Consider the following 14914-nt stretch of genomic DNA (forward strand, 5'->3'; position numbering starts at 1 on the left):
GGGGGCGTGTTGGGAGAGGTTGTTTTCCCTCTTTCATTTGTTGGTTTTTTTTCTTCTCTCTCTGGTGGACTGAGGACAGTGTGTGGTATGTCTGTACGTGTGTCCTGCTGGGTAGCAGGCTGGAGTTTGCTGGCAGGAGGTGCTCCAGTTTTGACCACTCAGCCCCCAGAGCACTGGCAGACAGTGAAAAGCTGCCACTTGCAGAGCAATGGGTAACCCGTGGCTTGGTCCATGCTGACTTCTGATGTCAGGCTGCTAAGTGAGACTCCTTGTATGATTCTTGCTAAGTGTGTGTCTTTCTTTTCCTTTGGTTTGCCTAAAATAAAACTCTTGTTTCCCCACAGTGATAGATATCCGGCCACTTAACATTGTGTTTAAGACAGTCTTGGTATTTGAGAGTGTGGATTTTATACAAAAATGCAAATTACATTTAATGGTTGTTTTAACTTTATTGATTAATTGAAATTGCTTATTGATTTGGACGTTTTCATATACATGTGTGCCAAAAATCATTACTTCTATTATAGTTTGCCCTTATTTTTAGAGCGTAGTGAATGGAAAAAAAATCATTGTGAGTATCTCTTACAACATTTCAAGGTTTGAAAAAAGTCTCTTGTCCTCTTATTGCCTCATAGTTTGATATTTTTAAGGTATATTGTTAACTTCACATTCCTAAGCTTTCAAAAACTGTATGTGTGCGAATACTAAAAGTTTTGTACTTTTCCCCACCTTGTCTCAAATGTATATTAATTTTCTAATCTATTCCCCTCGAGGGCTACGTTATTCCTGAAGGAATGGCAGTTTTGATGTTTTTAAAAGTTCCCCTCTATTTGAAACTAATAAAAGACTTTCAGGGCAAATATTGAATTAATTTTAAATTGCTAAGGGAATATACTTTTTTACTATTAAATGTTTGGTTTTAAAAGTAAATGTTGATTTTAATTTATTAGTCTGAAATACTCAAGTTTTCTTTCCTCTGAAAGATTTTATAAGGAAATTTGTATACTCCCATTCCAGCTATTTTTCTCAAATCATGTTGCTGCTATTTTTAGAGAAATGAAAATTTTAGGTTAGGTGGAATTAAATTTCTAAGTCAGAGCACCCAAAATACAAAATGTCATTTCAAAGAAATGCTGATCCAGTCATACCTGAAATGTTCCCCCGGGGTTAGCAGCTCACAGTATCCATGTTTGGAACATTGGTATGGCTAATGGAAGGTCATTTATATCTGAATACAGTAAGAGAGCAATATTCTCAGACATGTAACATCTCCCTCCCCCCAATACCTAGTAACTTGTAAAACAGTAGATGAATTGGTGAGACTTGGGGGCGGTAAACTGTCCCCAAAGCAGATACTCCACTGTATATACATCAGAGTCACACCTAAGTCCATTTAACTTATGCAACTCTGTGCTAAGCAAAACAAACAGCAGTAGAGTCTCCTTACTCCAAGGTGTAGGTTTGTCCCAGAGGCTCTGACTCTAATGGCTGATTTTTGACAATGGTCCTGACTATTTTGAGACACTTGGGGAGATTTTCAAGTTAAAAACTTAGGCCTCCTCTCTTCTTTCCTTGCACTTAAGGTGATAGACTACTTGGTTCTGATTCTTTCATAGAATGTGATTTGTTTTGAAGACCAGTTTTTGGTGAAATTTTATTTGCAGCATGGCATCATGTAGTTAGACACATTTGGACTGGGCTTTGGGTTCTGATCCCAGCCCTCCCACGGAGCGGGTTACTTAATCTTTTGGTTTCTTTAACTGAAAATGGGAATAAAATTATTTGACGTAAGGATTAGGTGAGATAGCCATGTGCTTGGCCTATGGTAGGTACTCTTCAAAGGTTGGTTTCACTAGCCTACCTTACCTTCCTAGTAGCACCATCTAAATACCATTTCTTATTTGTTTGCTTTTATTCTAACTAAAAGTAATACATGCTCATACTATATTTGGAGAGTAGACCTATTCATCCCATTTAGGAGATAACCATTGTTAACATTTCAGTGTGTTGCCTTTCTCTTTTTTTGAGAGAGAGAGAGAGTGTGTACAGCATAAATCTAAGCTTAGGTTCTTCCATGTAACAGTAGTTACATGTGTAGTTTTGTATTGGTTAAAAGCTTGGGCTCTGGAATCAAACTGGCCTTGAATCCTAGCTATGTGACCTTGGACAATTAAAATTAAATCATCTCGTTAAGTCTCAGCTTTCTTCATCTGTGAAAGGGGGTAATAATAGTACCTATTTCATAGGGTTGCTATGAAGATTAAATGAAGAAGTACACATAAAGCCTTTAGAGTGCTTCCTGGTACATAACCTTTATATAATATTTTCCTCTAAAGATTTTTAATATTCTTGATGTGAATTTTTAATGAGTTCTTAACTTTGTATTGATAATATTAATAAGTATTTGAGTACAGATAGACTGTTTTAATTACTTTCATGTGGCAGGTATTTTTGGGCTAGTAAAAAATTGTGCAGTACATCCAAAGTTTCAGCAGCTTCCCATTAGTCTAGTATCTGTTGAATTCTGTGAGTTGGCAAACGTAAAGGAGTGATAAGTACACCCACCAGTGGGGAGAGGAGGAGGTGGGTTTGTTTTACCGAGTCCCTCCCTTTAAGCTTTTGAAACTAATCTGTAAGTGCCCACACACGTGGTGTTGTATGGTTTTGTAGGAGCTGAGTAGTTTGTGGCCTTGATAGGCTCACTTTGGGAGAAAGGGGATGTTTACCTGAGGCGATGGTAGGAGTTGCTGTAGCCAGTGCTGCTGGTTCATTCATTTAACAGATTAGCTTCTTTGTGGTAGCTCTGAGCCTTGTACTGCAAAGACACACTCTGCCCTTGAGGAGTTTTCATTTTATTAGAGAAGAAAAATATGCTGATATTTACCACATTGAATGTTAAGGGGTAGGTGAGCCTGGAGGAAGGAAACCTATTTTTCTATTCTGGCCTAAGGGCAGGCTTTAAAGTGAGGGCTTTGCTGAGGAGGTTCCTGCCCTAAGCAAATGGGAGGAGTCAGGCATTCCAGGAGGTGGGACTTTCAAGTATGAGTAAATGCCTTGGGACAAAAGAGTATCCTGTGTTGCAAATTGTGGTTCTGTCCGGCCCTAGTGTTGGGGAATAAATAATGAGGGAGGGAAAGGTCGACCTGGCCAGGTTGTGAGGAGTTTCTGTGTTAGGGTAAGGCGTTTGGATTTCTTTTGAGTTTATAAGCAGACCCTGAAGACTTGGCTAGATAGGGATTTGGGGAGTTTGAGTTGTGTTGTTATTAAATGGAATAAAGGAGGGCAAGATTGGAATTAGACCAATGAGGCAGCTACTGAGGAGACTGAAAAGGGTTTAAGGCATCACAGGCAGGTTAAGGAGGTAAGGTGGGCTGCATAGGTTGACCAGATGTAGGTGTAGGAATCATCCTCTTATAGATGGCAGCTGCAATGGTAGAAGTAGGTAAGTTTGGTTTAGTCAGTGGTTCTTAGTCTTGGACTCATCTCCAGAAAAATACATTTGTGCACATTCACAATTTTGTACATTTGGATTGAAACCTGGGGTAATCTAATCTTGGGGCAGATATAGAGTAAAAATTCTGATAAAAACCTGTAGAAATGTTTTGACTCATACTTTTTGTGTCTATGTGTGTGGCTTTATCACTGCTTTTTCATAATTGAGGAAACAGATTTATAAAATAACTTGGTCAGGGTTATACATTCTTGTATGTTTCAAAGTTTAGGTCAGACACGGTGGCTCACGTCTGTAATTCTGGGGCTTTGGGAGGCTGAGATGGGAGGATCACTTGAAGCCAGGAGTTCCAGACCAGCCTGGGCAATATATTGAGACCCCATTTCTAAAAAAAAAAAATTAAAAATTAGCTGAGTGAGGTGGTACATGACTATAGAGGTTCTGTAACAGTAAAGAGTGACTGTGACATGGATAGGAACTCAGAAAACATTTGTTGTGAAGCATTATTAACTGGAGCTAATAAATGCTGTAACCAAAAAAGTCAAACACTGCTCATTCTTCTAGCATTTTACATCATAACATCAGTATGTAAGTGCTTTATAGAATGTAGAAAATATTTTTGATATTAGACTTTTAATATGGATTATAGGAAACAATTCTCAGTAGATTCTGTAACCGTGCCCACAAGAGGGTGGGAGGACCTGAATTAATGGAGAATTACACTGTATCATTCAGAAAACCACTAGCAGCTGGAAAGTGCATTTTAGACCTACAGATTCTAGATTAAAATGATAATACTAATAAGCTACTACTTACTGTTTCTATTAGTAGTTAACATTAAGTGATTACTATGTGCTGTGGGTACCATGCTAAGCACAGTTCATGAAATACCTAGTTTAATTCTCCTAAGCAACTCAATGAGGTATTAATACATACAATTATAATCTTCCCTTTGCAGATGAGAAAACTGAAGCAGAATAACTTGCCCAAGGTCATACACATAGTAATTAGAGGAACCAGATTTGAGCCCCATCTCTGATACCTACCAGAGCCAATGAGTAACCTCTGTTGCTTCATAAACTATCCTTACCTTTCTAATAAATCTGTAAGGAACTAGTGTAAAGGCCATTTAAATTAATAACAAACTTGTACAGTGATGTTTGAGCACAGTATTTGGCACATAATAGGCACTCAATAAGCATTTTAAAATAGTCTAGTTTGAAATTTAATTATAATGAATATTGTTTATATAATATTTTTGGATGATAAGTTTTTGGATTCTTTTCCTTCCAGTCACGTCAGTTGGTATATTTTCATCATTTCTCAGTCTAATTTTACTACTTTTTACATTGATATGTGGATGTTAGGTTTTTAAAATCAATATAGTCATCTGTTTAGTATCTTACTATATTTTTGGACTCCATCAAGCTGAATTAAAACTCATTTAAAAAAGACTTAACATGGAGGAAAAACATTTTTTTAAATTCACTACACATTGTAGGTATTCAGAAAAACATTTTTAAGACTTTAAGGTATGAGACTCTAAATATGATTTTAACAGTAGCTACTCTTGGGATAAGTAAATATTCTTTTCATTTGCATTAAGTATATTAGGAAACTAACATTCTGAGAATTTAGTAGGTTTATTGTAGTTTTAAAATTGTAAGGTATGTTGTAGGTCAAGACTCTTTAGAAGTGGTAGGATATAAAATTACAGGTGGCAATTAGGGGAAAATGGTGTGGCAGTGAAATGAACATGCTTCTGAAAGTGGAGAATCAAAAGAACAGTAATGACAGAGATTCCACATGGAGGCAATACACTGGGAGTCCCTAAGAGAGTAATGTTCATATTTTTGTCAGATTGTTTTGTGGTTACCATTGGAAGACTGAAAGGACCTTTGGCTGCTTTTGTGAAAAGCTTATCTTCCTTTTCTCCTTGCTAATTCTTTTGTATGTGCAAGAATAAAGAAACTATGGAAATGAATTGTTTTATTTTCCAATTAAACTTAGTGTATAATGTCAAGGAGAATTTTTTTTTTAAAGACCTAAGCATATTTCCTACTCTTGAGTTCCAGTGTATGGATATGTTTGCTGTTGAGTTATTCTTTCTGTGAGATTTGAATATTGTCTATTCTCAGTAATAGTTATTTCTGCTTTCTGGTAATAATTAAATAAGAGCGTATGTTCTGCTGCTGCTCTGAAGTGCTTAATTACCTGCATTCTCTCCTTTAAGGGAGCATAGATCTGTTTATATTCTAAGCAAGTTGTCTCCACAGCTGAAGGTGATAGCTGCTAGGGCTGTTAATAAATTTAGTCTGGCTAAGCTTTTCTCTTCCCTTTTTTTTTTTTTTTTTGAGACAGAGTCTTGCTTTGTTGCCCGGGCTAGAGTGAGTGCCTCGGCGTCAGCCTAGCTGACAGCAACCTCAAACTCCTGGGCTTAAACGATCCTCCTGCCTCAGCCTCCCGAGTAGCTGGGACTACAGGCATGTGCCACCATGCCCGGCTAATTTTTTTTTTTCTCTATATATTTTAGTTGGCCAGATAATTTCTTTCTATTTTTAGTAGAGACGGGGTCTCGCTGTTGCTCAGGCTCCTGACCTCAAGCGATCCACCTGCCTCGGCCTCCCAGAGTGCTAGGATTACAGGCGTGAGCCACCGCGCCCGGCCTTTTCTCTTCCTTTTTTAAGTGATATTCATCATGTGTTAAAAGGTACAGCTTAGTTTCAGCTTTTTGTTTCCATGGATTAGAAAATGTGATAGTATCTAAATATTAGAGTCTAAAAGACAGCTGATTAAGATTATGTGAACTTTATATAGTATATAATATTATATGTTTCCTTTCTTCTTTATATCTTGCACTTTATGCCAAAGAATGAAGGTGAGGTGAACCTCAGCTTTTGTGAAGTAAGGGTAGAGGACTCCAGTTGTGGAAGTCTAAAGGTAAAGAATGAAAAAAAAAAAAAATGGGCTTTTTTCCCCTGAGAACTGGCTTTGTGGTTTTGTCATGATTTCTTCTTTATTTAAAAAGGAAAAAGCCTATTAATATAGAGAAGACCAGACGAATAGGTGTTTCTGGTTTATAGACAAAGTGATTTTGATATTAAAACAATAATCAATTTGGGGCACTGTGGCATGTGCCTGCAATCCCAGCTACTCAGGAGGCTGAAGCAGAAGAATCACTTAAACCCAGAGAGTTCGAGACCAGCCCGGGCAATATAAAAAGAGCCTGTCTCAAAACAAATAAATAAAAAAAATAAGAAAGATTTCAAAGCAGGAGACCATTTCCCTCTATTATTCTTTCTTTTATGGTATATAAAGTGAGTCTGAATATGTGAGAGCATTAAAAATATAAGTATAAAGATTAAATTGAGCTTTTAAAAGAGGGATTTGAAAATAGTGTGTTCAAAAGGAAGATGCAAAGAATAATATAAAGTTATCTTTTAATAGAACTTTAAAAATATTAAAGGCAGTGGGTACAGTGGTTCACGCCTATAATCCCAGCACTTTGGGAGGCTGAGGCAAGAAGACTGCTTGAGGCCAGGAGTTTGAGACCAACCTGGGCAACATAGTGAGACCCCCTCTCTAAAAAAAAAAAGAAAGAAAGAAAAATTAATGGGGCATGATGGTACCTACCTATAGTCCTACCTACTACTCGGAAGGCTGAGGCAGGAGGGTCACTTGAACCCAGGATCTGGAGGTTGCAGTGAGCTGTGATGTCGACACTGCACTTTAACTTTGTCGCAAAAAAAAAAAAGTTAAAAGATGAAATGGGAAGAAAAATTAATTGCAGGTAGATGTAAAAAATTTAAGGTTGAAGAGAAATTGTTTATTAGATATTGAAACTAAACACTTTTTTTTTTTTTTTTTTTTTTTTTGAGACAGAGTCTCACTCTGGCTAGAGTACAGTGGCGACATCATAGCTCACTGTGGCCTCAAACTCCTGGGCTCAAGCGATCCTCCTGCCTCAGTCTCCTGGGTAGCTGAGACTACAGACATGTGCCACCACACCTGGCTAAGTTTTCTATTTTTAGTAGAGACAGGGTCTCACTCACTCTTGCTCAGGCTGGTCTTGAACTCCTCAGCTCAAGCAATCCTCCCACCTCAGCCTCCCAGAGTGCTAGGATTACAGGTGCCTGGACCTTAACATGTTTTTGTAACGGCATAGAAGTAGAGGTGATTAGTAAGAGCTTTGGCACATTGTGAATAAATGCTGAAAGAGCAATCCTCCCACCTCAGCCTCCCAAGTAGGAATTCTTTTATTTAAATATTGCTAAATAAATATTGGGTAGCAAATTATATGACATCTGTTTGATGAAATATTTGATGTTGTTTCATCAGATGTACTGGAATATTCAGAAATTTTAAAGCTTCTAAATTATATTAACTTTCTTTTGGTATATGACTGTGGCGATCAGAAATGATTGTGTGGACTATCTGAAGTACCAATTTGGTGATTTTAAAAATTATTTAATGATCAGTGGATTCATGTATGTAGTAACCTATGGGTAGACAATCTGGAATTAACAGAATCTGTTTATGTATCAGCATGCACTTACTGAGCACCAGCTAACTTCTGGGCACTGTGCAAGGCCCTGGGATATAGTGATGCTCAGAAAATTGTTTGTCCTTCTGGGAGCTTATTTTCTAGGAGGGAAGACAACAGAATGGGCTATTTAAAGTAGAGTGTGATGAGTGCGCAAACATGGAAGTACATGGACAGGAGCATGTAAACTCAGCCTTTAGGAGGCTGCATGTGGGGACAACTAAACTGAATTCTAAAGGATTAAACTAGGGCTGGCCAAAGGAAGGGGTGGGCACTAGGTAGAAAATCAGGAGGGAAGGGGTCCATTGCTCTGGGGAGACGGAGCAGCCTGCCCTTAGGCTTGGCAAGGAACCCCTAGAAAGAACCCTGAGGTGGTCGAGAGTTAGGTCCCCCAGTTATTCACTTTCTTTCTTTTGAATGCATCTCACTTCGTAGATTATGTCTCTTACTATTATTATATCTTGCACAGCTGCTAGGAAAATGATGGACTTTTCATAAGTACATACTTGCCATCAAAGCTAGAATCACGTGAATTTGAAATGATGAAAGGAATTAAATCAAGTTTAGCAACTTCTTTAATAGCTTGTTGATTCTTTAAAATAAAAAAGTAGTAATTACAAAAGTAATATGTTGTAAAAAATTGGATAGTAAATATGTTTTATGGGTTTGATTTATTATGAAATAATTTACTGTGCAAAACTTTAAAAGATACTTCTGGTTAATAATGGCAGAGTACTGACATCTCTGTTCCTCCTTCTTTGAACCAACTAAAAAAATAAGAAGAATGAGAAACAGAAAAGAAACTCAATCTTTGGTAGCTACTATAACCTTGTAATCAGAATATAAGAATTAACGTTATTGAGTGCAATGAAAATTGTACCAGGGCAAGAGAGGGTGCCAAAGAGAGGATGATTTCCCCTATAGAATCAGGCAAAGTGAGAGAAAAAGCAGCTTTCTCCCAAGATGCACCCTGAGGACCAAGTCAATAACCCTTAGGCTTGGATAGGCACAGTTGGGTATGTATGTTGGCTCTCTGAGTGGCAGGAGAGGTGGGGCTTGAATTGCAATCTGTGCAGTCTTGCCATTTTTGCAAGGATTTCAGAGTAGAGAAACTGACAGCAAGCAGCCTTACAGCTCCTCGTCTTGGTCAACTGAAGAGAAATAAAGCCTAAATTATCATCCCCTCAAAATCTATGTCATGTGGGCCCCTGTGATTTAGGGAAACTAGTCCAGCGTGGAGTCAAGCCTCAAGGGAAAAGTGAACAAATAATTCTCTATGCCGGGAGGTGAGGGCGGACTGGGGGTGAGACAGTTCCTTTGGAACAGGAGTTTAAAAATGAGATACAAAAGCTGAAGAAATAAATGATAAGATAACAAAAGGAAATCAGAGTGAGCTGATGGAACCAGGGTATAAAATAAAAGAGAAAAATGCCGTCATTATAGAAATGAGGGTCACTTTCAAAGCAGCAAATACACACTATAGCTGGGGATAATGGAGGCAAGCTTGAGAAATTTGAGCAATCCAAAATCGAAAAAACAGCTAGGGGTGATGGCTCATGCCTGTAATCCCAGAAACTCGGAAGGCTGAGGTGGGAGGATTGATTGAGCCCAGGAGTTTGAGGCTACACTGAGCTATGTGAAATATGAAGGGCAGTGGCACTATGATTGCGCCACTACACTCCAGCCTAGGCGACAGAGTGAGACCCTATCTCTTAAAAAAAAGGGGGGGGGGGATAAAAATTAAGGAAGAGTAGAGAGATAGTGACAGATAAGGAATACAGTAAATCTAGCATACCAATAATCAATACCCCCTGAAGATGGCAGCAAAATAAATGAAGCAGAAAAACATTTTCAAGACATTAAGGAAGAATTTCCCAGGATAAAAGATTTAAAATTCTAGAGCAGTTTCTAATCTTTAAATATAAAGACTGATAGTTAGATCAAAATGCAAAAAGCAAGTCCCCTATAAAGTCAAGAGATTAGCCTCAGGCTTTTCCAACATGAAATATAAACAATATACACTATATCAGTAGGTAAAAAATACACGACCCAAGAATTTTATGTCCAGGCAAGCTATAGTTAAGTGTAATACCAATTGACTTATATTTTCAGACAGAAAAATCATGGGTTACAGTTGCCATAAATAAGTTCCTAGGGGGATGGAAAGGAGAGGAGACTATGTTATAGTTTTCCATTCATCTTTTGATTCAATAGTTTATAAGTTAAAAGGATTAAAGAATCGCATTGAATAAATTTAAATGTAGAACTAAAGTTAAAATCTTTAAAAAAAAAAACAAAAAAAACATGAACCAGGCAGGAAGCCTATGCACAATGAAAAAAAAATCTTTTAAACTATGGCAATATAAAAACAACATCATAAGGGAAAAAACACTGAGATCTGAGGACAGGTAGGTAGTTACAAGTGTGGAAATTTTTCTCATTCGTGATGGGATTGATTGCTATGATGCTAAGTGTACTAGTTTTCTTAGTATGGAATAAAGAAATGTTACCTAAAGGAGAGAGAGTATAAATCTTCCAAGAAAACAGACTACAATTGACCCTTGAACAATGTGAGGGTTAGGGGTGTCAACTATCTATGTGGTTGAAAATCTGTATCTAATTTTCAGCTCCCCCAAAACTTAACTACTAATAGTTGACTAGAAGCCTTACTGATAACATAAACAGTTAACACATATTTTGCATGTTATATGTATCATATACTGTATTCTTATAATAAAGTAAGCTAGAGAAAAGAAAATGTTGTAAGAAAATCATAAGGAAGAGAAGATATATTTATTATTCATTAACTGGAAGTGAATCATCTTAAAGGTCTTCATCCTCATCTTCCTGTTAAGTAGGCTGAGGAAGAGGAAAAAGAGGAGAGCTTTGGTCTTGCTGTCTCAGGAGTAGCAGAGGTGAAAGAAAATCCATGGATAAGTAGACCTGCACAGTTCAAACCCATGTTGTTTTTATGTTATTACATAGTGAAGTGTGTAATAAGAAGATCGAATTAAAACAATGCAAGGAATAAGAGAATTTAAAATGAAATATCTATGAGAAACAAATGTAAAATTATAAATTGGATAAACTTATTTATTTAAAAATATGACTAAGATTGGAGCAAAAAGTCAAACCCAGTAAGAGGTGCATCGAAAAAAAGGATCAGCAAATAATATGTATATTTTTTACTTTTTTTGCATTTATTTTATGCTGAATCTATTCTTGGGCCGTAAGTTTTTGTTTCTTCAGTTTCTTCTGGGATTTCTTCTGTGTAGCCTCCTCTTCTGGTTTTGGAACAATTTGTTCCTTTTGAGTAAGGATCATCTCAGTGTGGCAGGGGGAATTCATGTATGGGTTAAGCTGACCATGAGCTCTGTAAGAACGGTAGTGCATCTTGGGTGCTTCCTTCATCTGGATATACACAGTGACCGGAGAATGTATAATACATCTAAACCCTCACGTTTAGCATTACTCTCTGCATTTCTAAGCACATGCAGCAAAAATTCAGCACTGTTTTTGGGCCACCAGCCCTGTGTCCAGCCCCATTCTTTGGCCTGGACACACCTACCAATTCCACCATTATAACATTGGAATGGTACAGATTGTGTAAAGTGACATCTTTCAGATACTTGGTGGGTTTTTTTGTACATGCATACCTTGGATGGCCTGGGCAGTTTCACAGGTGTTCTTAAAGTGAATACAAAGATTTAAATCTCTTGATTTACATGATTTTGTAGGGCTTTCTGGGTCAAGTGAATAACGAACCATTTTCACAGATCACTGCAGGCTGCATAGAGGGAGAGCAAATAATATTTTAGTAAGTATTTTAGGCTTTGCGGCCATACAGTCTCTGTTGCAACTACTAAACTCTTCTGTAATAGCACAAAAGCAGCCATGGACAGTATGTAAATGAATGAGCATGGCTGTGTTCCAATAAAACATTATTTACAAAAACTGGCAGCGGGTCATGTTTGTCTTATAAGGAATAGTTTGCTGACCCATGGTCTAAAATACAGAAAAGTTGAGAGCAAAAGTGTGGGCAGAGACTTAATTGACAAATTCAAACCAAATATTTGTGTCAGATAAGACTGAATTCAAGACAAAATGGTGCTGTCTTGGGTGGCACATATACTAAAATAGGAATGATACAAAGATTGGCATGGCCCTCGTGCAAGGATGACGCACAAATTTGTGAAGGATTCCAAAGCATTCCACTTAAAAAAAAAGATAAAATGCATCACTTGAATTAAAATTTTTTTTTCAAGAGACAGAGTCTCGCTCTGTCACCCAGGGTAGAGTGCAATGGTGCAATCATAACTCACTGTAACCTTGGACTCCTGGGCTCAAGCAGTCCTCCCACCTCAGCCTCCCAAGTACCTAGGAGTGTAGGCCTTGCCACCACACTGGGCTAATTATTTTATTTTTTGTAGAGATGGGATCTTGCTGTGGTGCCCAGGCTGGTCTTGAACTCCTGGGCTCAAGTGATCCTCCTGCCTTGGCCTCCAAAAGTGCTGGGATTACAGGCATGAGCCACTGTGCCTGGCTGAGTTGAATTCTTAAAGATAAAGATTGACAGTCTGATAGTCATGCATCTCATATACTAAATAATACAGTACTAAAATGTATAACAACAAAGATTATATGCAGACACAGAAATTAGATTATCATAGGGGATTTTGATGCAGCTGTTCCAGCTTTTGACAAAGCAGATGGACAAAATAAGTAATGACACAGGGATTTAAATAACATTGTATATGGTGTAACAAACAACATACCCTGGAAACAAGGAATACTCTTTTCAAGAATATCTGTTAAGCCCTAAGGAAATATCAGCCAAATCCAAAAGGCAGAGATATATGCAGATTATACTATTTCTTTTTAACTAGAACTAAAACAAAAATATAAAACCGTACCATCTGAAAAAATTAAGTGAATCTTGGGTCAAAGGAAATATTAAAAAATCAAATCCAAATGAACTAGAAAATACTAATAATCAAAATTCTGTGTATTAGTACCTAGGGGATATGGCTAAAGTAGTACTCAGAGGAAAATTCATAGATGTAAATAAACTACTGAGCAAAGAAAGAATGAAAATAAAAGAATTCAACCCAAGAGGTAGGAAAAAACAAATGGAAAGAAAGGAGAAAGAAAGTATTATTACTGAAGATAAAAGCAGAAGTTGATGAATTAGAATACAGATAAATGGAGGTACTAATAAATCAAAGAGTTTTTCTTGTTTTATTTTATAGATGGTATTAAATATTAAACAGATAAACCTATTAAACCTAATCAGGAACAAAGAGAAAGTACAAATATCACATGTATAGCAACACATGCAGCATTTGAAAAAGAGTCACAGATATTTAGAAAGTTAAATGTAAGAGGTCACTCTGCTTAATTGTATGCAGATAAATTTGAAAACCTGAGCTATTGCACAAAACAGCACCATTAGAACCAGACAACTTTCTAAGGAAGAAAATAACAAACACTTTTTACATGGTTCAACAACATGGAAAAATAGAAACATTTTCTAAATTATTTTTTGAAACATAAATATTGATACCAAATCTGACAAAACACACAAAAAGAAAATTCTAGACCATTCTGAAATTACAAAAATCCCAGCTATTAGTAAGAGTAATTCAGCATCACATTAAATGGGTAATACACAATGACCAAGTTGCTTTTCTTATATCTGGGAATGTAAGAAGAGTTCAGTATCAGGAAATACTAACCACCATTGTTTTTAAAAAGTACAAAAGAGAAAAATGATGACTCCCTAGATACTGAAAAAGAGTTTGGTAACATTAACCTTTAATTCTGAGTAAAAAAATGAAAAACAGTAAAATAAATAAAGTAAGAATTATGACTGACTTGATAACTTCTTTAGCATAATAGGAAATATGTCTTATTTATTCCTAATGTTGACTCAAAGCAATTCTCATTTAAATTTAAGAGTAACAGTGTCGCCATTATTAACATTGTTCCAGCAGTTCCAGCCAGTTCAATTAGGGGGAAAATATGCATAAAAACTGGAAAGAGCTGGGTGTGGTGACTTGCACCTGTAGTTCCAGCCACTCGGGAGGCTGAGGCAGGATTGAGCCCAGGAGTTTGAGGTTACAGTGAGCTGTGATCACATTACTGCAGTCTAGCATGGGCAACAAGCAAGACTCTGTATCTTAAAGACAAAAACAAAAACTAGAAAGGGGAAATCATCAATATTGGCAGAGGATACGCTTGCATACCTAGAATATTCAGGGTAAAAAATGAACATTGCCATTCATATCTGTTCATCCCTGCCCACAGACTTCCATGATTTATAAGATATTCTCAGACATATAGATGTGTAGGCTTCTTTTTTTCTGTAAAGGCAATCAAACTGATTCTGCAAATGACTTCTTTTACTTATATCCGTGGTATTTTTTTTCTGAAGTTCATATAGATTTACTTGAGCTAATCTGTGAAAGATATACTCAGCCAGGTGGATGAGTAGAGCAAACCAAGTATAAAAATGAAAGATGGCATGGGTTTGCTTTGAAATATTTTCTATCCCAAACATTCAGACCTTTAGGACAGCTAAATTTCAATTTTCAGTCCAACTTTTCTTCATTGCATCCTTATAAGGTGAAAAGGGAAAGCTCTTGTTTTTTACATTCATGTGTGATTAGATTTATTTAGTAATGAATGTGATTTTTATTCACTAAGCTAGTATTTCAGGTGTTTTGTTTTTCCTACTACAGTAAGTGAAGTATTTCTCAAGGAGAATACAAATTCTTTACCCTATCACTCATAGGTGGAATGTAGTAATATGTTAAAAGAATTAACACTTATGAATAATAACTGCCATTTGTCCGGTACTTACATGTACTAGGCATGACACTTAGTATATTGCATACTTTGTATCATTTGATCCTTAGAGC

The 14914-nt window shown here is 36.8% G+C and overlaps 1 protein-coding gene, 1 non-coding gene and 1 pseudogene across 2 annotated transcripts in view; 2 read left to right on the forward strand and 1 right to left on the reverse strand.

The window, feature by feature from the left end:
- Nucleotides 1–14914, forward strand: part of INO80D (INO80 complex subunit D) — a 60616-nt gene that overhangs the window by 1976 nt on the left and 43726 nt on the right. The gene's annotated exons all lie outside the window — the stretch shown is intronic.
- LOC123643255 lies at nt 11211–11762 on the reverse strand (annotated as a pseudogene).
- On the forward strand, nt 12102–12205 carry LOC123644217. The gene has a single exon (XR_006737039.1). It is a non-coding gene; the product is annotated as a U6 spliceosomal RNA (small nuclear RNA).

The sequence above is a fragment of the Lemur catta genome, chromosome 8 (genome assembly GCF_020740605.2).
Source record: "Lemur catta isolate mLemCat1 chromosome 8, mLemCat1.pri, whole genome shotgun sequence".
NCBI lineage: Eukaryota > Metazoa > Chordata > Mammalia > Primates > Lemuridae > Lemur > Lemur catta.